Source organism: Aedes albopictus, chromosome 1, assembly GCF_035046485.1.
Source record: "Aedes albopictus strain Foshan chromosome 1, AalbF5, whole genome shotgun sequence".
NCBI classification, from domain to species: domain Eukaryota; kingdom Metazoa; phylum Arthropoda; class Insecta; order Diptera; family Culicidae; genus Aedes; species Aedes albopictus.
In genome coordinates, this window is record NC_085136.1 from 219,621,653 (window position 1) to 219,644,890 (window position 23,238).

A 23,238-nucleotide genomic window follows, 5' to 3' on the forward strand; every position below is an offset into this window, starting at 1 on the left:
ATACAAAATACAAAAAAAAAACAAATATGCAGCAAAACTGTTGAACAGGACCGTAATCGAATCTTATCCCCGTCAGTATGGTGATGAGTTATAGCTGTCAATTTACAAACTAAGCTATGAAAGACCCCGGTAGAGTCGATGAACATAAGAACTTCAGAAACATACGAAAAGACACAACGAGGATGACGAAGAAAATGTTTAAAAATGTTTTTGACCATTTTTCATTTCTTGAAATGGGTTAACATAATGTTTGTCTTACAATGGAACTTCTCACAAAACTAAGTTCAAACCCTCTGCCGGAACGATTCAGACTTTTGCCCCACAACTACTGCGAACTTTTGCCCCTCTGTAGAGGTTTTAACAATGTCCCTTTCTGTAAGAAGCACTAGTAGTTTATTGTTTATTCGAGTGCACCTCTCGAACTACTATGGAATAACGATTCTCCGACGTCAAGAGGTTATGAGATTTTTCTTCTTCTTGTTACTACAAATTCTTATTCGAAAAGGTCCAAAAATTCTATCAAAACACCTCGAAACACATTTTTTTTGCATAACTCTGCCAAACCATAACGAAATCAATCCAATTTTTATTGACGAGTAACTGACCTGATTATGTGTCAAACCCATACAGATTTGTTTGGGTTCTTAACTTGTGCTCAGAAAAAGACCCACTGCGAACTTTTGCCCCGTGCAAACTTTTGCCCCGCATTACTCTAAAGAAACTCCTGAAAATAAAAGACAAATCATTGACAACTCTAACGTAACATCTGTTCTTAGATATTTTTTGAGGAAATCGAAAGATACTTTGGACTTAATTTCTAATCTCAGGTTGAAACTGATGAATAGTGGATACACATTAAAAAATATCGCAAAATCGAAGAATCTAACCTTTTATTAAAATTTCTCTAAGAGTTTAAAATGAATCTTCGACAGTCATAATTGAGTAGCATTGAGAGCACTGGATTAACTTTCCATTCAGGATATCGCGAAAAAACATCTGATATATCGACTGTACTGCCCCTCTTCGCATGTCAGTCCCATGTTGTGTTTCAAAGTGCCTACCTTTTGTACTATAACTCCAATTATTTTCAAAAAATGTATTCACTTCATGCATACCATCTTCGTGGCATATTGAGCTGTGAAATGAGGCGGGAGAGGTTGGAAATTAGTTTTAAATTAACTCGTTGATGACAAAAATATAATTCGTATTAGAAACGACATGGGAAGGACATGCAAAGAGGGGCAGAGTAGGTTTATAGGCCTAAGAAATAAACCTAAAATTATTCCAGTATATGAGGTGTTCTTCTTTTCTATGATTTTCAAGATTTCAGTAACAGTTCTCGCACAAGAATCTTGCAGAAGTGCTTTTATGAATAGCTCCAATAAAAACATGAAGTAATTCTTCAGATACACATTAGCAAATAGGTGAAACAAAAAATCCTTCACAATGTTCACATTTATGTTTTAAAGAATTCATAGAAGAAGCGTTTCATGTTCTCCATTGGTTACATCAATAATTATTTCAGGAGTTTTTCTTGAAAATTTGTAGGCAATAATTTGGAAGATATCATAAAAAATCACGAGAATCCAGTCTTCTGGTTTAAACGTCCAATTTTGCCTCCGTTTTATGTCAGTTTTTGCAAAGGAATTCTCTAGGAATGCATTTATAGATTCATCCAATGCTTCTACTAAAAGTTGCTAAAATGCCAGAAACTTTTTCGAAACGACTGAATTCTTATGCCTACAGAAACTTTTCCAAAACCATTAAATATGCCGCTATCCCAGATTCTTACTATTTGGCGGTTGCAGGGAGCTTCTCTATGAACTCATTCAGAAATTTTGCTAGAAATATTAAAAATTCCTAAGCGATAATTTTAGGAATTTCTTTACTACCAATTTAAGGAATTGTTCAAATAGTTTTGTTAAGAACTAAAACTAGCCCGAAACTCATCCAGGTCGGCATAAATCCTTAAATTATATCAGCAGGAACTACAACAGAAACAAACTATTTTTGCCTAGGCTTTAGCTATAAAATCTTCTACAAAGTCCGACAAATTACAAAATCAGTTATGCAAGAATAGAAATGATTGTACGCAAATTTTCATAAAAAGGATTTGTGCATTTTTTTTTGCTAAAGTGAGTATTTACTACGTAAATTAAAGAAAATAAAATAAAATACATAAGTGCACTGTAGATATATGATTTTAAATTTCTAGAAAATGCGTTAAAACCATGTATTGAAAAACACAATTTTAAGATTTTCTAGCTAAAATAATTTCTTTGATATTTCCAAATTTTCCTAGCTTTTTTTTTCAGGCAGTTGACAGTAGACACCCAGCAAATCTTCGTGATTTCTCGATAATATTCAGACAGGTGTCTCGGCAAATTACGCTGTGTATTGTGTGAAAAATAATTCCGTTTATTTATGGCAAAATTTCGTGTACTTAAATTTAAGATTTATTCGTTGACTTGAGCATCCGAACAATATAAAAATGTCATCCGGATGATCTCTATTAAACAAGAATTCACCCATGATTCAGAAAGCAACAGTCATCATCAAATGTTTGGATTTTAGAATTTCATCGTGACCTTCAAAGCCTCAACCTGGTTGATTGAAGTAAGGTATAATTGTGAAATTGTGTAAGAATCTGAATTTGAAGTGAGTTGAGTGCTAAATCTAGGTTTGGGTTTAAATTCTACAGCCGTTACACATCAATTAAAAAATTCCCGATCATGAACAAAATTCCCGATTAATTCCCGCATTTTTCCCGATGAAATCCAATTCCCGACTTTTTCCCGCATTTCCCGAATTTCCCGAGTCTGTGGCCACCCTGTAATTTATGGACGTTCCCCTATACTTAAATTCAAAATACACCGCTCTTTAAATTTTATCTTAACGAAGTATTCTTTCATTACTATATGATCAATTGTAACAGGCTATTTTTCTACATAAAAATTAAAATTAAAATTAACGTTCAGAAGTTTCTACCTGAATCTCAACTTTTTCCTCTGGGGTGAAGAAAGTTGAACCGCGGTAGTTGAAATGCGGATCGAGAGAGAGCGCCATTTTGAAAGCTCGTGATCCACGGAGCGATGCCAATCTTCTGTTTAAGGCCTCCAACAGGTCCGGAACAAACGGATTGTTCTTGACCTTGCCGACCTGGCTGATGGCCATAAGCCAGGCAATGAAGAAATCCGGCAACGAGACGTGCTCAGCTTGCATTTGGTATTGGTCAATAAAGTCCCAAAGTTCCGTCAAATCTGTAAATATGAAAAAAAAAAAATCTTAAAGAAAACGTATTTAATTTTTGTATTTCATTATTAGCAGTCCCGGCAAACGTCGCACTAAGGGGCGTTTGGCCAATCTAGCTGGCCAATATTATTTTCAGGGGATTTTCACAAATCTAATTCGCAATAAGCATTGGAAGACTACATAAACGACATTCGAATGCAATTAGCATGGTTTACACAACTACAAATGCCCTTTTCTATTAAATAATCGACATATTAAAGGAAGTCTTTCACTATCTTATGAGATTGCCTACTTTTAGGTGTAAATCACGGTTTAGAGAAATATATTTATCAAATAACTTCAAAAATACATTACCTGTAAGAATTTTGACAACAAATTCGGATTTAGAGACGCTGCATTTCACTTTTCAGGGTATTTTTTACATAAACGAATATTGTTTATTGAACACATTTCTTATTTTAAAATACTGAAATATTATTGATAGATGTTTGCGTTATTTCAATATGTACTGAGTAAAACAGTACTTGTTTTAATAATATGAAACGTGTAACTTTCACTTGTATGCAATGACCGTTGGTAAAGGTATGATCAGTGTCACCTTTTATAACGATTACTTTAATAACGAGAGAGAAATTGCCTACTTTACGTAATAACTATGATTTCATCGATCAGTTCAGCAAAATGTATACGAGTATCAAAAACTATAATTAAAGAACTCCATCTCAAAATTATGTTCATGAATAAGAAGTTAATTAAGACTTTTTAAGCCAAAAATTAAATTCGTAGATGTGTTTTCCCTTTTTAAAAGTTTTAACCTGTTCTACAATCATATTTTAATCAATTTTTCAACTATTTGACACTTATTTTTGGTAAATCAAACAAAATAGATTCAAAATATGGCCTTGAAACGCTTAACAGAATGAGTTTTGATAAAATAGAACTAAATATTAAAGAATCAAATGGCTAGACCCATAGACTGTAATACGCCTTAAAGTATGCAATGGCCCTGAAATTACAATTTCTTTAATAGCTCTCATTCAGAAAAACGTCGATTACTCAAAAGTACGCACTTTTACGCAGCTGGATTTTCTATTAATCTCAAGTAGGATGTGATAGCTTGTGTTACAGGTAGTGTCGACCCAGCAATCGCCAGCAATAAAAAACTGCAGATGTTTCTTTGTTTGTTTTCACCTGAGGGAGCTTCAAGATAACTTTAAAAAAAATGCAAACATGAATTGTTTTATCACCTCGTTGCAACATTTGTGGTATGTTTTGTCTATTGAAACTGACTTTGCGGTCATAAAAACTGAAAGCATAACCAAATGGTCAAAGACAAACTTTAGTCGAAAACTGTAAAATTTCTCTACCCTAGCTTTGACCTAAAGCAGACTTTGTATGGATTTGTTTGATGGGAATTCGAGCATAGGGAAGTATTCCATAACTATCCATGTGCCATATTCAGTACACATTTTCCAGACCCCCTCAACTCCATCATTTTCTTGGAAACACGAACACAGCGCCATCATTTAGCTTGCGGATGAATATAGAACCATAAAAGCAGCATAAGTGTGCTTTGCTTCTCATGATTGTCATGGTAGCTACGTTGTTACTTGTTTGTTATTTCCTTTCGATGCAGACGTGTGATGTGAAAAATGTACACAGGTACGTTTGTAGAGTGCATGAACTAACAAATAATTTACAATTAAAACTTCTTTTTATACTTTTAGGATGCTGAGATATTTATTGTAGTTGCCGCCAATCCCAATGGACTGGAATGGGCTGGAATCATTTAAATCGAGACTTGAATGTATAATCTTTAGCGTACATCACACCGGGATAGTAGGTCGAAAAAGAATAATCGATGTCCGTAGACCAAATCGAGGTGAAGTCCGAAGCATCAAGATTAACATGCGCTGGGCACGATTAACAATCAAGTGAAGGTACTGATCGGAATTTACATCGGTTAGCCCCAACTGGGTGCCTTCGAATTAGAGTAAATAGTTAGGGATCCGTTTGCGGTTCTAAAACTGAAAGACACCTCAATCAACCTGAAGATAGGATTCCGTCGGACATCTTACCCTGATGAAGGTGTTTTTACTCTTTTGCTGAAATGTATTGTAAATTAACTCAATAAATTCATGACAATTCTGCGTGTTTTACTGAAAAAAAACTTGGAACGAAAACTTGGGTAATGAAATATGTTTTCCGTTTTCTACAATGTGCTGTTTCTCTAATAACTCCCAGCATAGACAACTTTGTCCAAAAATGTCCACAACTGCGACCGGGGTTTGAGTAATGCATCTGGCAAAATGGTTCCTAACCACTTTAGTTATACCCAGAAGCTGTGGGTGCGGTAAAGTTTAACCGTTGAAAATTCATCAACTTCGACGTTGATGTCGGAATATTCTCAATTGTCGGATGTTATCACCTAAATTTCATTGGTTAATTGATCCGAGAGATCCTTGAAATCTTCACTCCCTTTTTAAACGGAATACCTGCTACCAAATTTGCCATCAATCCGTTACAAATCTCTTGGGCTGTCCGGGTCCTGAAATTCAGATCGACCTACACAAAACAAATCAAATGTCATTTGCATTTCTATAAGAAAAATCTCAGTATGCTTAGTGAAATGCTATTTACCTCGTAGTTCTATATTGCTACCCTGCGTGGCAGCACAATCGCAAAAAAAGACATGTTTCCTATGATTCATATGGAAAACCCACTCACATGGCCATCTTGTTAATCGGACATCTTTGCATTTTCACAATACGAGTGACTTTGAAAAATGACTTATGGCCAGCTAGATTAGCCATACGCCCCTTAGTGCGTCGTCCTCCCTGCCTACTCTATTTTTTGACATCCGGTTCCATGAAGAAATGCCCCTCAAAATGGAATTTCAGATTTTCCAGTTTTTCTTGCCTTCCCGGTCACTTTTTCTAATTATTTTTTCGTATGAACACGTCGGAGCCCTGGCAGAATACAACAGTGAAAGAATCATGTAGATCTGTTGACCCGTTCCCGAGCCTATTCGTGACATACAAACACCATTCCATTTTTATTATTTACTAGCTGTCCCGGCAACGATCTCTTGCCAAGCTGTGGTGGTTTGACAACTGTTGTTGTGGTTGTGGTCCATTGGACTACCCGCTTGGCGCACACCCACAGTTGATCAGCAGGAGTAAATCAATTTTATTTTGTATGGTGAAAAGCATCTAAACTTGAATTACTTGAAATAGAAAGCTTTTACTGATAAAATATTTGGTAGGCTTAATAGTAGTCACCATTGTGCACAACCACTACCAAATATATTTTCGAATAATGTATTCCACTTCGATAAATTTGCCTTTAGATGCTATTCGCCATACAATATTTTTGCGATTTACTTTTAGCGATTTTTCGCGCATAGAAGCTAGCGCCACATTGGTCGATGCGGAGAGTAGGAAAACAGCCGATGTAGTTAATCCATTGTTAAGGTCATTGCAGCACGGCACTCTAGATTGGTTTCATTTCGATCGTGTTGATTTTCTTCCCAGGTCATGAAAATTCAATACTTTATCAATTTTCTTAGTTTTTCAGTGCATTTTTTCAACTTTTTTTTACTTATAAACACAGCCACCATGAATACGAATCAAACCATGCAAGAGTCATCCCGATCGGTTCAGCCGTTCATGAGTTTTGTTGCCTCAAAGGGACTTCAAACTCATTTTTATATATATAGAAGATAGAAGATATGGGCTCTGGGAACTGTGCTTCAAGCTGCTAAAAAAACGGGTTTTAAACTTTGAACGAATCGACCATATCAAAAATTCCCCCCAGCGCGTGTTATTGGGAATATGCGGGTACGAAGCCTTGCGATAGTCGAAGTTCGTCTTGTACTTGATGTTTTCAACTTTCCTTGCTAGTTCCAGTAGCTTCTAGACGTTCTTGTCCGATTTATTTACGACATCTGAAATCGCCAGCTGAAGCGTGTGCACTGCACATCGCATAAGATTGATCCGCTCTTTAAATTCGGTTGCCAGTTCTGAGGTGAGATTTTTAGCCGTTTCTTTATCTTCCGCTATATCATCCTCTTCTAGTTTCTCAAATAGTGCCATTTTCAGTTTTTAACGCAGCTTTTTGACCGCTGCGACCATGTTGGCCCCGTTGTCAACGGTCACCGAAAAAAATGTTCTCGATCGGTACACCGTATTCTGCCAAGAGGCCCAGAATCTTGTGTTTCAGGTTATTCGCGGTCTGGCTCGATTTTACCTCAACCATACCTGTTTAAGAAAAATTGAGAAATTAGGTATAGTTATTGAATCTGCGTGAAAACGCTGTTGTGGTGAGGATGTAGGTCTGAGATAATTTGGAAAGGGATACCCATTTCCTACACTTCCCGCTATAACTCAGCCAATTTTGCACGGATTTACATATTTTTTTAAACGGTGATGTACATAAGGTATCTACATACAAAAATGTAAGTGACGTTGACTGAGTTTTGGTAGCAAGTGCACAAAAAAAACTTCTCCTGTCCAAATGGTCTCATACTCTAGTTCAATATGTGACTTTCGTGTGTGTACTCACCGAGTGTTCGGATAACAACTTTGTCCCCCAGAGTATAATGCACATCACGCCCAGGATGTGCCTATTATGTCGGGTCGCCGAATCCACCTTCAAACATATCAGCTTGCCGGCCATAACGTCAATCAGGGTCTGCTTCACATGCTGCGACACGACTCGTAGGTGGTCCTTGATGGAATCGCGATTCAGCTTACATCCAACTGCAAGGCAAATCGGTACGAGGAGGAGCTGGAAGCCCTCCCACTCGACATAAGACAGCGGCAACCCGTGAAATGCGACCAACATTACGACTGCCTCGATCAACAACTGTAAATCGATCGCTATGGGGCGTTACGCGGCTTTTTGGCAGGTGGCGTGTAATCTTTCAGAAGACCGTTGGCGTTGGCGATCTCGCTGTGTCTGCTACGGAAATGTCGGATGAAATTTACCGGATCTTACCTCGTCTGCTGGTAGCTGCACTCTCCGTCTGGCTCGATGTTGCACGTCGCCTTGTTTGCATCCAGAATAATGAAGGACTCTGCTATTTCTATCAAAGTGCGTTTTTTTTTACTTGGAAGGATTGGAGGAGCTACTCGTCGAAGCCATGATGTTACACTAGAACCACATCCGACGCTGAAAATTTTACTACCGGCAATGGACACCGTTTTTTGCGGGTTTGTCCATTCAATAAAAACAGCGGATGAATATAACAAAAAGAAACAACAAAGTAACCATCATGAATGAATTCCGGAGCATCGGGTTCATTCTGACTGACAGCAGCACAGGAGGCCCCATCGAAACAAGCAAGACAATGAATCAAAGGTCGATTCGATGTGAGCGTGAAGATAAAGACAAAGCAGTAGCGGTGGCAGACAGATTTTACACTGAAAATCTTTGTAATTTGGCATTCAGAAGGTGTTTCACAATTTTTACAACTCTGCTACACATATTTGTGGATGCTTCAGAAGAAGCATTTGCTGCATGTGTATACACGAGGAGCAAAACACATAACGGTTGCTGTATTAGACTTCTGGCAGCCAAATCGAGAGTAAGCCCAATTAAGGTGAATATATAACGAAGCCAAACTTCGAATTTTCAAAAGCACAAATCTGACGAACCGAGAGTTGGTTTGCGCTGAAAAGTTGATCGATTTGTCACCACCAGCGAGTCACCAATCGATCAACTTTTCAGCGCAATCCGTCTTTTGGTTCCTCAGATTTGTGCTCTTGAAAATTTGAGGTGTGGCTACGTTATATATTCACCTTAAGCCAATCTCAGTCCCCAGACTGGAACTGCAAGGAGCATTATTGGGCACACGGTTAAAGACTCAAGTAAAAGAAGAACTACGTATTAAAAATACAGAAATAACTATGACATAGTGACCACATTGTGGTCAAATTCACAAACCGTTCTCGCCTGGATTAATACAGAAAAAAGAAAATATCATCAGTTCGTAGGCCACAGAATAGGAGAAATATTAGATTCAACCAAGAAAGATCAATGGCGTTGGGTTCCATCTGATATGAATCCTGCAGATGAAGGGACGAAACTAGCTAAAGGAAAAAACTATTTGTCTGGATGGACCACATTTTTTAAGACAGCCAGAAGATATTTGGCCAGCAAAAGCAACACCTGTACCAACTGCTGCAGAAATAGTTGCCTTTCATAATTAACCGGAATATTTGTTTATAAAAGAACGACTATTCGTGCTGGAGAAGATTCGTCAGACACTTAATTCCACTCAAGAAATTTGTGACCTGGCTACAAAGAAAGGAAACTCTAGTAAAAAGTATAAAATATGACGAATGGAAGTGCATTAAAAATGCACTTTTCAGGAAAGCTCAAAGTGATGCATTTCCTATCGAGATGAAAGCCTTAATCAGTGGCGAATCTGTTCCAACAACAAGTTTGATACTTTCTCTACAACCATTTCTGGATGAATTTGGAGTTATGCGCGCTAAAGGCATACTAGAGAGAGCAACTATGTTACCATTGGCGACCAGAACCCCAATTATTATGCCGCAACATCATCGTTTGACAAAGTTATTGGTACGTTTATACCAGGCAGAGTATTTACATTAGGAAGAAGGAGCAGTAACAACAGCGATTCAACAAAAGTTCTGGATTATCAACTTAAAATCCGTATTTAGCATTGTTAGATTTTGTTACCAAAAACGTACTATAGCTAAATCTAAACTATAGATAGTAGAGTAAACATTAGTGTGGGTCATCGGAAGCGTTTTCTCAGATCAAAGCTTTTTTGGTTCCGTTTCGGGTCCTGAGTATCTGTACAAAATTTGAGCACGATCGGTTGCGTCTACACTTTGCGCATTGCAATTGAAATTTGTATGGGATCTTATATGGGAAAACATACTTTTTTGCATTTTAGTCATAAGTTGAAAAAGTTTGTCTGAAACTTTTTAACCGATACTGTAAATTGATAGCCTAGGATGTTCTGAAAAACTTTGTTGAAGACCGCAAAGCGATCCGATGCTTGTGAAAATAGTTATAACCAACGAACCGCATGCATGTGTTTATGTTTTAACATGTAAAGGAATAACAATAGCAACAAAATCATGATGTTTCATCAAGCAATGTCAACGCTATAACTTTTTTTATAAGCATCAGATCACTTCGCGGTCTTCGACAAAGTTTTTCAGGACACTCTAGGCTATGTTTTCACTTTAACGATTACACGGTTTTAGAAAAATTCGTACTTGTTATGAGAGAAATGCAAAAAAGTGTGTTTTCCCATGTAAAACCCCATATAAACTTCAATCGCGATGCGCAAAACGTAGACATAACCGATCGTGCTCAAATTTTGCACACTTATTTGGGTCCTGAAATGGTATCAAAAAAGCTTTGATCTGATGGGATACCATTGAATTTTTCACTTTTCCATATAAACGATGACCCACTCTAGTAAACATAGATCCGTGATGATGAATCCGTTGTATCCAAACGAACTGTCAAAATCCGTATCCAAACGAGCATGACGTCACGATTTGGACAACATCAATGGAGCGCATGACGTCATATTCAATCGTCGTACTTTTGAAAATTACTACTTACACGCTTGAAACATTTTAGTCAGTGGTGTCCGCGGATCTATGTTTACTCTACTATCTATAATCTAAACCAGTTGACCCGCTTATGGCACCATTACCTCCGCCCAGAGTAACAGGCTATGTGAGGCCATTCACGAATCGCGGAACTGGCATAAACCGCAAACGCCCTTCAGAAATATCTTTGAATGATGATAAAATACCACCGAAACGTCAAATATTCCAATTGCGGGACCATGACTATACCATGAATGTAAAGCAATACTACGAAACCATCAGAGTGAAGCTACAATCATGAATCTGCGAAGCCGTTTGAAATCCAGGACTCAAAAGTTGAAACAAAAGGAAAAATCTGCACGGAGGTGGCGAAAAAGGGCACTGGAGTTAAAAAAGCAGTTGCTGAAAGTTTCAAAACAGAACCGAAGGGAGCCAAGTACCATTTCCTGCTTAATTTCTGAATTAATCAAAATTCAAAAACGACAAGCGTACCAAAGGGGCCAGGTATTCAAAAACATTGAAAGAATAGCGTTTTCGCTTTACTATTGCTCCAATAAGGCTTACCGGCAGCTTCGGCAGTATATTAGGCCTATTAGGCTTCTCAGTGTGTCACTGCTCAAAAAGTGGTTGAAATCCGAGAGATGGAGTATGTGACAACGTTATTAGAAAGAGCTCGTTACAAAACCCGAAACTAACCTTCGTTTATTACTGATTCTCAAATGGCGATATTTTCTGATTTATTGATTGGAAGTCACTTTTAATCTAGTGAGATGCATTTTAATAGTTGCTTCTATGATGTAAAAGCTTAATTTTCCAAAAAGTTGGCTTAAAAGTGATGTGCCAATACATGAACAATAGTTGGAGTAGTATCTTACCTTGGCCACAAATGTAAATAAATAATTTGCACAGAAAATAAGTGGTTTGAGTGTTGCATGCATCGCGGCGTTTACTCGACGTTATTATCTGCCATTCAAACGAATTAATGCACATTTGTAAGATTCCAATTTTCTGCTTTGCGTTACTGCTGTCATTAAGCAAAAGCCAACAATGTTACGTTTTTTGTTGCAGAAAAAAATAGTAGGTAGATATGACTCAAACGGCGGCCATTGGGGTGCGTCGAGCACAATCGATACCTTACCGAAGGGAGCAAACGTCCAGACAGTAGTTGGTGGAGAGGGTCACATAAATATTTAACAGAGATGGCGATGTTCGAACATTTTTGATCACTCTCAACTAATAAGAAGATGTTTGACATAGCGAGTAGTCCACCAGAGGAATACCTAGTAGTAGCGCTTGAAGGTATTTGTATAAAATTTTTAAACATTTCCAGAGGTGTCATAAACAACAATAAATTTTTGGTTGCACATCAAAAGTTAATTGGCTCCTCTCTCCTGCATAAATCCGGTGGCTATAAATCTTGCAATGTGAAAAAATATGATAGCTCAGGAAAAAATCACTAATATCCTTTTTATCTTTTCTTATAACTAGACTTCATTGCGTGCTCGAAGCCTTCAACAATAACGCTCACTCCGTGTATGCACAAGCCGTATTGTGGGGTGTGCAAGTGGAAAAAGATGTAAGGAAATATGGTGCATCCTATGTGCTCCAAAGCATGGGTTGGCATCATAAAAGATCCTGTGCTAAGTAAGAGTAAGAAAAAAAAAAAACAACACAAAATAAGTATCACATACGTAGCATTTGGCTAGATCTAGTAAGCCGATCAAGTTAGCATAAGTATGTTTGACACTGATTGTAACATTCCTAATTGAGACACACAATAAACAAGTCGATAAAACAGATTACTGTTTTATTAATGCGAGGACTACTTCAATTCAGAAGTAGGATCTGAACGAAAACTTGTATAACGAATATAGCATCACATTTTCTTTAGCAGCAGCTTATCACGTTTCAAGCACTACTTAGAAAATGTAAACTAAATTATAACATACCCTTAACTTTTAGTACATCACAGCACGAAACGAGCTGTTTTAACTTCGAATCACTGGCCTTGTTTGTACCGAGCCTTTTAATAGCGACCATGATTACAGTGTTCCTGGTATTGGGAACGAAATGACATAACGCGCCCCCTAAAGCTGAATTTCCTGTTCCCAAGTAGCGCTCATGTAAAATTCCACCCTCTTGTAGGTAGCAGAGAAACATGTGTTACGGAAACTTGATTTATTACGGAGTAATTACAATTTAACTTGACGGTTGGTTTTGAACTGACTGGCCTGGGTGAAAAGCGACATATTTATACCCCACCAGTTGTTTACTCGGTTGCCGTGGTTACCATTCCGATGATGATGATGATGATACGACGCATGCGCAATGTTATTCCGGAAGTCATAAACTCCCAGACTACTAAGTTTTTCACACCCCCTCTCAATCCGACATTCCTAGGTTGGTCGTCAACTGTTGGAACCGGCTGGCTTCCAGGGATTTCGTGAAGAGATCAGCCAGTTGATCACGAGTGCCGATTGATTCAACGTTCAGCATACCGCTCGCGACCAGATCCCGGATGAAGTGGTGCTTCACATCGATGTGTTTGGTCCTCTTGCTTTCCAGGTTCTTGGCCATGCAGACACAGCCACGATTGTCCTCGAAAATCGTCACCGGATTGGCAACGATATGCAGGTCCTCCAAAATGCCGCTGATCCATATGGCTTCAGTTGCCGCTGCACTAAGCGCAACGTACTCAGCTTCGCTTGACGACAACGATACGGTGGATTGCTTCTTGCTGCTCCACGACACGGTACATCCATACACCTTGAAGACGTATCCGCTTACCGACTTTCGGTCCTGAAGGTCGGCCGCCCAATCGGCGTCGGCATAACCGACGAGTGCTTCTGCTTTGGTGTTCCTCCGGTAATGCAGGCCACGCAACTTTGTACCGCTTAGATAGCGTACCACTCGCTTCAGAGCGTTCCAGTGCACGGTCGAAGAATCTTGCTGGAACCGCCCGAGATATCCAACGGAATAACACACGTCCGGCCTGACGCAGAGCATGACGTACATCAAGCTACCGAGCAGCTCCCGGTATGGCTCACCGGCAGTAGATCCACCACGAGGCAATTGGAGTCCTTTCTCCATCGGAGTCCGAGTTGGATTGCACTCGGTCATTCCAAAACGTTGTAGAACCTTTTCGATGTTCGACCCCTGCGATAGCTTCAGGGTGCCTCCACTACGGTTGTAGTCGATCCGCATTCCGAGAAAATGCCGTAACTCACTTGATTTATTACGGAGTAATTACAATTTAACTTGACGGTTGGTTTTGAACTGACTGGCCTGGGTGAAAAGCGACATATTTATACCCCACCAGTTGTTTACTCGGTTGCCGTGGTTACCATTCCGATGATGATGATGATGACACGACGCATGCGCAATGTTATTCCGGAAGTCATAAACTCCCAGACTACTAAGTTTTTCACACACCCTTTACCTATTTTTCCGCACGGAAAAGTGACACCTCCATTTGGTTTGCACGGAAGGCGTTACGAGCGTTACATCCTTAGTTGTAAGCTGCGAACTGCTTAAGTACTTTTGAAGCGGAATCATTACTTGTCCATTACTTATCGTATCATTTTGCACAGTACGTACGAAGTGGAAAACAGGCCTGGATAGACTCGATTTTCAGCTATGAAACACAAAAATGTCCAGCCAAGTTGCCGGTATCCTAAAGTTCCGACCGAACGGTGAAAAATGCGCCGTCAAATGTCAAACACGCCAAGAAATTAGGTGATTTGCTTGTTGCATGCATCACGGCGTTTACTCAACGTTAGTTACCTGCCGCCCAAAGGAATTAAAGCACATTTGAATGGTTTCATTTTTCGGATTTGCTGTACTGCAGTCATAATTCAAATGCCGACGATTATTTTGCAGTTACGACAAGAGCAATGCCCCAATGATAGGGGGATTAGGGGCATAATGGACACCCTAAGCAAATGAGTACGTTAGGCCTGTATAGCAGAGAAAAACTTAACATATTATCAGTTGACTTACAACTTTAACTTGTTTTCTATGTCTTTCAATCATTTACTGTAGGTAGAATGTCATTATTGTGAAGAAATAATGAATTGTAAACCGTGTGTTTTTCTGGGCTGGCCAGTGATGGAAAACAGTGAGGAATGCAGCTGAGTAGACACAAACGCAAAGCTATCCTACTCGTGAACAACAGAAGCCAGAATATATTCGCACTTCCTTCACTCACGAGCTAACGAAGCTGGTCGCACTCGTGATTGATTCGTGAAGCAGCTCTGAACATTTTTCAATTTTGTGAAAAAACGAATTTACACGGCCTACAGATTAACTTTTCAGGAACAATAAAGCACAAAACACTACTATCTGATGGATAATTACTTGTTCTGCTATTAAAATCGCACTAAAATGCAATTCCCGCATCTCCACTTGATCTTCGCGAATAAAAATTCATGAGTGTTTTTGTTTTTGTTTTGCTTTATACTCGTGAAGCAAGCGGGTGCGAATAAACTCAGACACGGCTTACTCTCGGCACCGTGAGTAAACCGTTTGTTGCTTTTACACTCGCGAGTTGATTCACGATGAGAGTATTTCCATCCCTGGGGCTGGCAGGAAAGGTACGGGGCGAAATGAACACCCATCGGGGCATAATGGACACCTCTGCATATTTTATACTAAATCTTTGGTTACATCGACCAGTTAAGTAATTTGTCTACGGAGATCAATACCACAGATATAATACTCCATCTTAGACGAGTTTACATAACATCGAAGTTAATTTAATAAACTTTAGGCTAAAATAATCGGATTGATTTTTTACGAACTCTCTAAAACGCCTAACAGTATGCAATGCGGGAACATCCATTCGTAATTGCCAGTGTTCATTTCGCCCCGAATCAACTACAACTTTAAAATTGCTATTTTAAGTAAATTCCGATCAAAAATATAATACTTTATCCATAGCTAAACATCCGTATACATGTAGATAAGGTAACAATTCACTAGTTTTTATGGTAGACACACACAAACACTTGTAACACCTTATTTTCTGATGCTTCGAAATTATAAGAATTCCATCATATGGAGAACATATTTCAATTTCGATGATATTTTGGTTATTTTGAATGAATATAAATGGTACTTTCGAAAAATAAAACCATGACTTGTTTCTTTGCACTTATGCATTAAAAGTTTAACATAAAAGTCAACGGTTTCGGTAAAAACAGGGGTGTCCATTTCGCCCCGGGTGTCCATTATGCCCCTAATCCCCCTACTCGCGGTTTTGGACCTAAAAATACGCGTTTTTACACAGTACCGTTTTACACTTTTATTTGCGCAAATAAATAATACATTTCGAATATGGATTTGCAACTGAACATTGTATATTGATTTTGGCCAACACGCAACACTGAGAGGAAATTACATTTCGATTTCACTGGAAAGAGTCAAGTAACAATTCGAAAATGATTTTTTCAGTGAGTTTACATGAAATAAGTGGAAACCGCTTGAAAACTTAGTGAAACCCCAAGGAGGGCTATTGAAAATTTTGCACTGTATTATATTATAAATTTTACATGGTTTTCAAGTGGATTTCATTCCAGTCGAATGTATGCAAAAAAGCGTATAGTTTGCACCCATCACTAACGAACCATGTATAAGTGTGATGATGGCAACATGTTCTTACACTCCTGATGTTTCCTAAATGAATATAATGAATTTTTAAATCAAATGTATTCATACTGAAAATACACTTAAATTCCATATAATTCGGTAGTGAAAAATTTCACTTACATTCTATTAGAATTTTTCAGTGGAAATTTTTCACTCACCAATCATTTAAGTTTTAAAAGTTTAGTTAGATGAAAAAAAAACCACTTAAGATTTCCAATGGATTTTAAGTGAATTTTTCGCTCAGTGAAGTGTTACAGTTGCAACGTGATGCCATGAAAAAGAAATAAGCGAAGGAAAATATAGTTGCAAATAGAGATGTTTAAAGATAAAGGGTCCCAGATGCAAATGGATGTAAGTGACCATTTTGTAGATTATGAATTGAGCATATCAACACATTCTTCAGATGATGATGATGAACCAGGGCTTGCGAGGGGAACATCTGTAAGTAAAGAGAAAATCGTGGTAAGTGCTGTTCCTTTGAATTCCACTAAGAATTAACATCCTTAGGTAGATCCGCATTTCGACCTCAACTGGAATTCAAAGGAACAATACCTAACGCGATTTTCTTTTTACTTATTCTTCAGATACCAAGCTTTCAGGAACTTGTTTGATTTGTTTTCCGATAATTTTCTTGTTGAGGGTGATCAACTATTTTCGAATATCCCCATCTTTATTAAAAATTCGTGTGGCTCTCTCCATCAACTTTTGCCTGGCCGATTTCTACCTTCGGTGAGGTATTGATTGTGCTCGATGCACCTCAATCGCCACCGTTTGAGCCATCTCTATTATTTTTCCTGCAACAAAAAAAAAAAAAAACATGTTAGTTGACGCATTAAACTATGCGCACATTTATACAAACCCATGAACACCCACACGTTGGGAGCTTCGCCAATGTGCCGCAACAGTTTAGCGTGAAGAGATTCTGCTGTTGGTCGTTTTTTGTGCTTCGTGGGTGGAATAAATCATTGGTTGAACGTTTTGTAGCCACTACTGCCCGAGGTATCTCCCGAAAGTCTCTGTCTTGTCCGTGTTTCGTGTTTGGGATTTTATGTAGGCCAGAACAATTTCTACACCGTCAGGAATTTTCTCCGCCGGTAGGTGTGAATGTTGCATTGCCGTTCGGAATGCAGCATACTCCATGTCGTTCTCGGGTCTTCCTAGCTTCGATGTTATGTGCTGTCGTACTGCCTATAGGAATCTTATGACGAAACCCTAAAACCGGAAAAATCCTGGAATATACACCTCACGTAGGTATAAGCAAAATGATCGGTTTCCAAGAAATAATCAACTGGCTGTAACTATTCGTTAAGTGCATGAAACATTCTCAATTTTTCATTATCTACTATAAGTCTATTCATGGTCAATGTTGAGGAAAGATTGGGTGTTAGTCTACTTAAAGTTCAAACCCAAATCTAGTAAAATACCGTAAAACGAGGTAACTTTGATAATGTAGGTAGTTTTGATAGAGCGACGGGCGTTGTATACTTCATTTTTAACTATAATTCCTGCAATTAGTTGAGAAAAGGCAAACGTAGATCAAAACTATAGATAGGGAATCGCGCCACTTGGGTGGTGGCTTCTATTTTCGTCTGTTTTCCACTATAACTCAGTCTAATTTTAACCAATTGACACAACTTTTGGAATGTGGTGAGATAGGTATAGTATCTACCCGTGTACAATATTTCAAGTCAACGGGCTTGGTGGTCTAGTGACTACCGCTTCTGATTTGTATGCAGAAGGTTATGGGTGCAATCCCTGGCCCGTCCCTTTTCATCCTACTTTGTATCTTTCTATCCACTTTATCTCTCTCTCTCTCTCTCTCTCTCTCTCTCTCTCTCTCTCTCTCTTCTCTACATATACAACTCATGTATATTCATATGTTCATAGCCATCGCCAGAAACGAATTGGAAAAAAGTCGTTTCCCTCCCTTCCAATTTCCACTCACAACACAGTGTATATAACGCCTCAAGTTATGCAACCAAAGCGTGCTGTGCCGCTTGACCAGGCCTGGTAGCGAGTCACTATTTAGTGACTTGGTCACTATTTTCCTGTAAGTCACTATAAAGTCACTATTTTCAGGACTTTTCAACTAAAGTCACTTTTTCTATTAAAAAGTCACTATTTTCAACTATTTTCAATGTCCTGAAATCTAGCCAGTAAGTAAAACAAGAATTGATATTGAAAATAGTTGAAAATCAAGCTGGAGAAAATAAAATGTCTAGTACGTAGTAGGTCTGTTGACAAATTCACCAATCACCTTTGTACAAAGACTGACTTTGATTATTAGTGTTGTCTTTTTTTTACATATGATTCATGTGACTCCACTTCAAACAGACATGTTTGATGGCGTTCTCGACAATATCAAACAAAAACAACAAAACTAAATAACAAAAATTCATAGGTTGTTTTAACTGCTGGTAAAATTACTTAAGTTGTTTGTTTGTTTATTACCAGGGATTTTAACCTTTTATGGGTCATTCATCCCGTAATTACTTAAGTATTTTTCGAATTCATTCTGGAATTCTTGGTGGAGTTCGTGTTGAAATTTGCAGTCAGCAGTTTAAAAACTTTGTGTTGCTGCAGTAGGGTAAAAAATATAATTTGGACATGTATATAATTTGGACATGCACGGCGATGTATGCCTTGTTCCGGAGAGCTAATAAAAGTAGATACTTCTCAATATCGATTATTGGATCAAATAGACCCTATTCTGATGACTTACGTTGAAAATACGCTTAACAATTAAGAATTTACTTCAAAATTATCGAAAATGTAAATTATTTCACTAAAACCCCTCAAATGCACAGGTATGCAAGACGACATACACTTCACAGTCACATACAATATTCACCTCAAAATCGTTGAATTAATAATTGTAAGAATTTTAAAAGCCTTATTGCATTGAAACATGTTCAATAAAGAAGCATTAGGCAGTCAATCTCTTAACATTCATCTAGAACGCTTAAAATAGGTGGTGTCCAAAATACATTACAAGTTTTCTACTGTAAATATATTTTGGTCATCTGACGAACTACATGGGGATGCACTGCGATTGCATACTTGGAGGCGTATTCTGTGGGTCTGACGATATTTCCTCGATTTTACAAAAACTGTAATAGTTATCAAAATAGATGCCTGTTAAGCGGAGAAATTTGATTATTTGTAAGAAAATATTTGTTAATTTATGCTACTTCCATGATTTAGCAGTATTCATGGCTAAACATTGAGATAATAGCCCTGTCCAAATTATATATACCTGAGGGTGTCCAAAACATATATTCGGTGTCCAAAATGCAATTCTAACAGGCGATCGGAAATTGCGATTTTCTCAGCTTAAAATGCTTTCGTTAAGGTTTTTGCCACCAGGAACGCAAAGCACAATCATATTATAACGTTTCGGTAACTTTGCAAAATAATCAATTGCTTTCTAATAAATTTAGAGGACGATTTTTTCAACGTTGTCCTCAGCCTGTCCAAAATACATGAATTACCCTATATATGTACTTATTTCTGAATGTCTTTCAAGATCTTTCGTATGATATTCTGGAGCAGTTCCTGGAAGAAATTCTGGCAGCATGAGTCTAATAACATTCTTTGAGGAATGTCTGACTACTGCAAGCCTGAATAACAGTGGTTTAATCCTTTTTTGAATACCTGAAATATTTTTTACAATACTTCTGAAATGTTTTCCTTAAAAATACTTAAACGAAAATAACTCTACTTTCGGAAAATATTCGTTGGTCTTTTCAGTATGGTTTTGTAGAAGTCCGGAATGATTTATAACAGAACTCCTTGAGAAATATCCGTGATGATATTTCCCAAAAATCTTGACTGTTTGTTTTTCACAGACAAATTTAAACAACAGAAACTGTTTCTGATGTTTTAATTTCATTCCGACAGATCATACACTTATGAAGGTTATTGAAAACGATAGCTAACACTAGTTCCCTGAAAAATACATCGAATAGCCTGATGAAGGAAAAAAATATAACTATTCGATTGAACCTGAGACTACCCAACCTGAACGTTCCAGATTTTCATATTATCTAGTCATCAAAAAGTCCATCTACTTCTCCCGTAATGCCACGAAGAATCCGCCAGGAAGTGAATGAACAAGCCTGTTTGAGAATGTCATCCATCATTCTCTTTAAATGTGAGTTATTTAACCCGGGAGCGGTCGCGTCGTGTACTGAGTACACGCACCATAAAAAGCACGCTTGTGGTACTCAGTGTGAGCGTGGTGCCGTTGTGGGTGGCTGAAGATGTGACTATTCGTGGGTTCAAAGAAATTTAGAATTCTGTTACAAGTTCATCTAACATTGCTTTGGATATTCAGAACGGTCGTTGTTTTTTTTTTCCTGTAATTTTTCAGATTTTTTCGAAGGAGGTACGCTGAGAAATACTTCAAGAATTCCATCAAATTTGCCTTATTCCTTACTCTTATTGATTTCCACAAATTATTTTTTTTTTAAGGGATTCTTGCAAATTTTTTCAAAATATCATACCTGAGAAATTCTTACTCAAATTTGGTCATTCATTTTCTTTGCATACGTTTTCGTCATGAATTTCGCCAAAAAATCATCCAACAAGTTTTCATAAGAAATTCCACATTCAAACAAAGTACATATTGCCTTTCTTTTGGGTACACTGCCACAAACTACGAATGTTGTAATATTTTTACTTTCATTCTTGGAAATTTTAGCAAATATCCCTCCAAGATATTCCTCTGAAATCAGGCCACAAGTACGAAGAATATACCCGCAATTATGTTCATAGAAACCTACTCAGAAACTTGTTCAATAAACCTCCGAGAGTTTTTTCTTCAATTCCTCAGATAAAATCGCCAAGAATGTATTTACCAATCAGGGTTTGGCCAAAAAATCACTCAATGACATCCATTTTAACTTTTTCCGAAGATTTCATCAAAAATTTTCTAAGAAATTCAATCAATGTGTCCCAGAGAATATCTGCCGGTACCGACTTAAGAGTTACCGTGGTCAACACATCTACTTACGTCCAGCCTCTTGCCTATCTGGATCAATCTAGTTCTGCATAATATATGCTAGATAATATATACGTGTGATTTTGTACATTTTTTGGAATATTCGTGAAAACTTTCTTAAAAAAATATTCATTATGCGATACTCCAAGATTTTCTGAATTAAGTTCGTCCAATAATTCCTAGTCACTTATATGTTTTTGTGTGCTAAAAGTCACTATTTAGTCACTTTTTTGCTATCTGTAAGTCACTATTTGGTCACTATTTTCGAGAAATTGGTCACTAAATTAACTATTTTGAGCATCATGTTTTGCTACCAGCCCTGCATTCACCTCATTCACCACACAATCTATCACCTTACGAACACTATAAATAACCCCCTATCCATGGATCGCATCACCGACCCAACGGTGACTCCCAGATCTCCCATCCTTTTCGTCTAACAAATACCCCAGTCCGTGCTGGATGTGGGGATGCAGAGGTGATCTCGGTCTTTAGTAGCAACAACCAGCACACTCTAACATTCCTCTCCCTTCCCAACTGACTATAAGGACGTGGCCGGCGCCGGTATTGATCTAAAATGTATGAGCTGCTAGAATTGCACTTTGAGAATAAGTGGAGTGTCCCAGCCCTTATTCATTTGGATCTCAATGCAATTGGTACCGTAATCCGGGGTCAAATTGATCACTTTAAAACAACTTTTGCGGATAACATCGGTGCCTGTTCAAATATTGCCAAAAGAATTTCTGTAAAACCAGTACCCAGTGGATCTCCATGGAACCATGTGACAGAATTTTAGTCAACAAATTTAAACTTTAAGTTAAATAACTTCAAATATTAAAATATTGGAAATGCCACTTTGGGGCGAAATTGATCAGTATACAATTAAGCATCGGTTGGAAAGGAAAATTTCCTTCACCGCTTAAGTTTGCTCTCCTAAAACCGAATAACGCGTCTAAAATCTTACAACTAGTGAATTTAATACTTTAAATGCAAAATTAAATTTCGAAATTTCCCCTTAAACGCCTAAAGGTAGGCAATTTCATTTGAAATAAGTGACTTCAATTACAATAAATGACTATTTCTTCATAAAATAAACTTTTAACAAATTCATTTTCTGGTTAGCTGCATAACATCCCAACCAAGGCTCTACAAAAATGTTAAAACAGAGAATTCACGGGAAGTCCTATTAGCAATCGATTGTTTAGCAGCAATGATTTCAGCTAAATAAGAAATACATTGCAAATTCCTTGAAAAAATAAGGCAAAACTAACTTTTTCTAAAAAAATAAAAGTCTACACTCATCTCTAGACATCTACGAATCAGATGACGTAAAAAGTTTAAGATCATTACGACGCTTAAGAGTTCCTAGTATGGAATTACAATGTAGTACCCGAGTGATCAATTTCACCCCGCTGATCAATTTGACCCCGGTTTACGGTACCAGCTCAGATCAATAACGGAGTAGCAACCATTGACATGTATAGTCAGATTTGATCGTTGATCGTTATAGTGGGAAACAGACGAACATAGAAGCCACCGCCCAAGTGGCGCGATACCCTATGAAAGTCTATTTTAGGCGTATTTTCAATAAAAGTTTGGGGCAAAAAAAATGTTGATATTCTTATCGTTTGTTAACCCCTTCAAACAATCTGCTGTACAACTTCCTTTCATCTATTTATCGAATAAATAGCATATTCTCGGTAGATCGATCATAAGCATAATCCAACTCCGGTCTTT

General features: G+C 37.8%; 1 pseudogene; it reads right to left on the bottom strand.

Moving 5' to 3' along the window:
• Positions 1-2,480: 2,480 nt before the first annotated feature.
• LOC115260127 (uncharacterized) lies at positions 2,481-7,509 on the bottom strand (annotated as a pseudogene).
• Between the last annotated feature and the right edge of the window lie 15,729 nt (positions 7,510-23,238).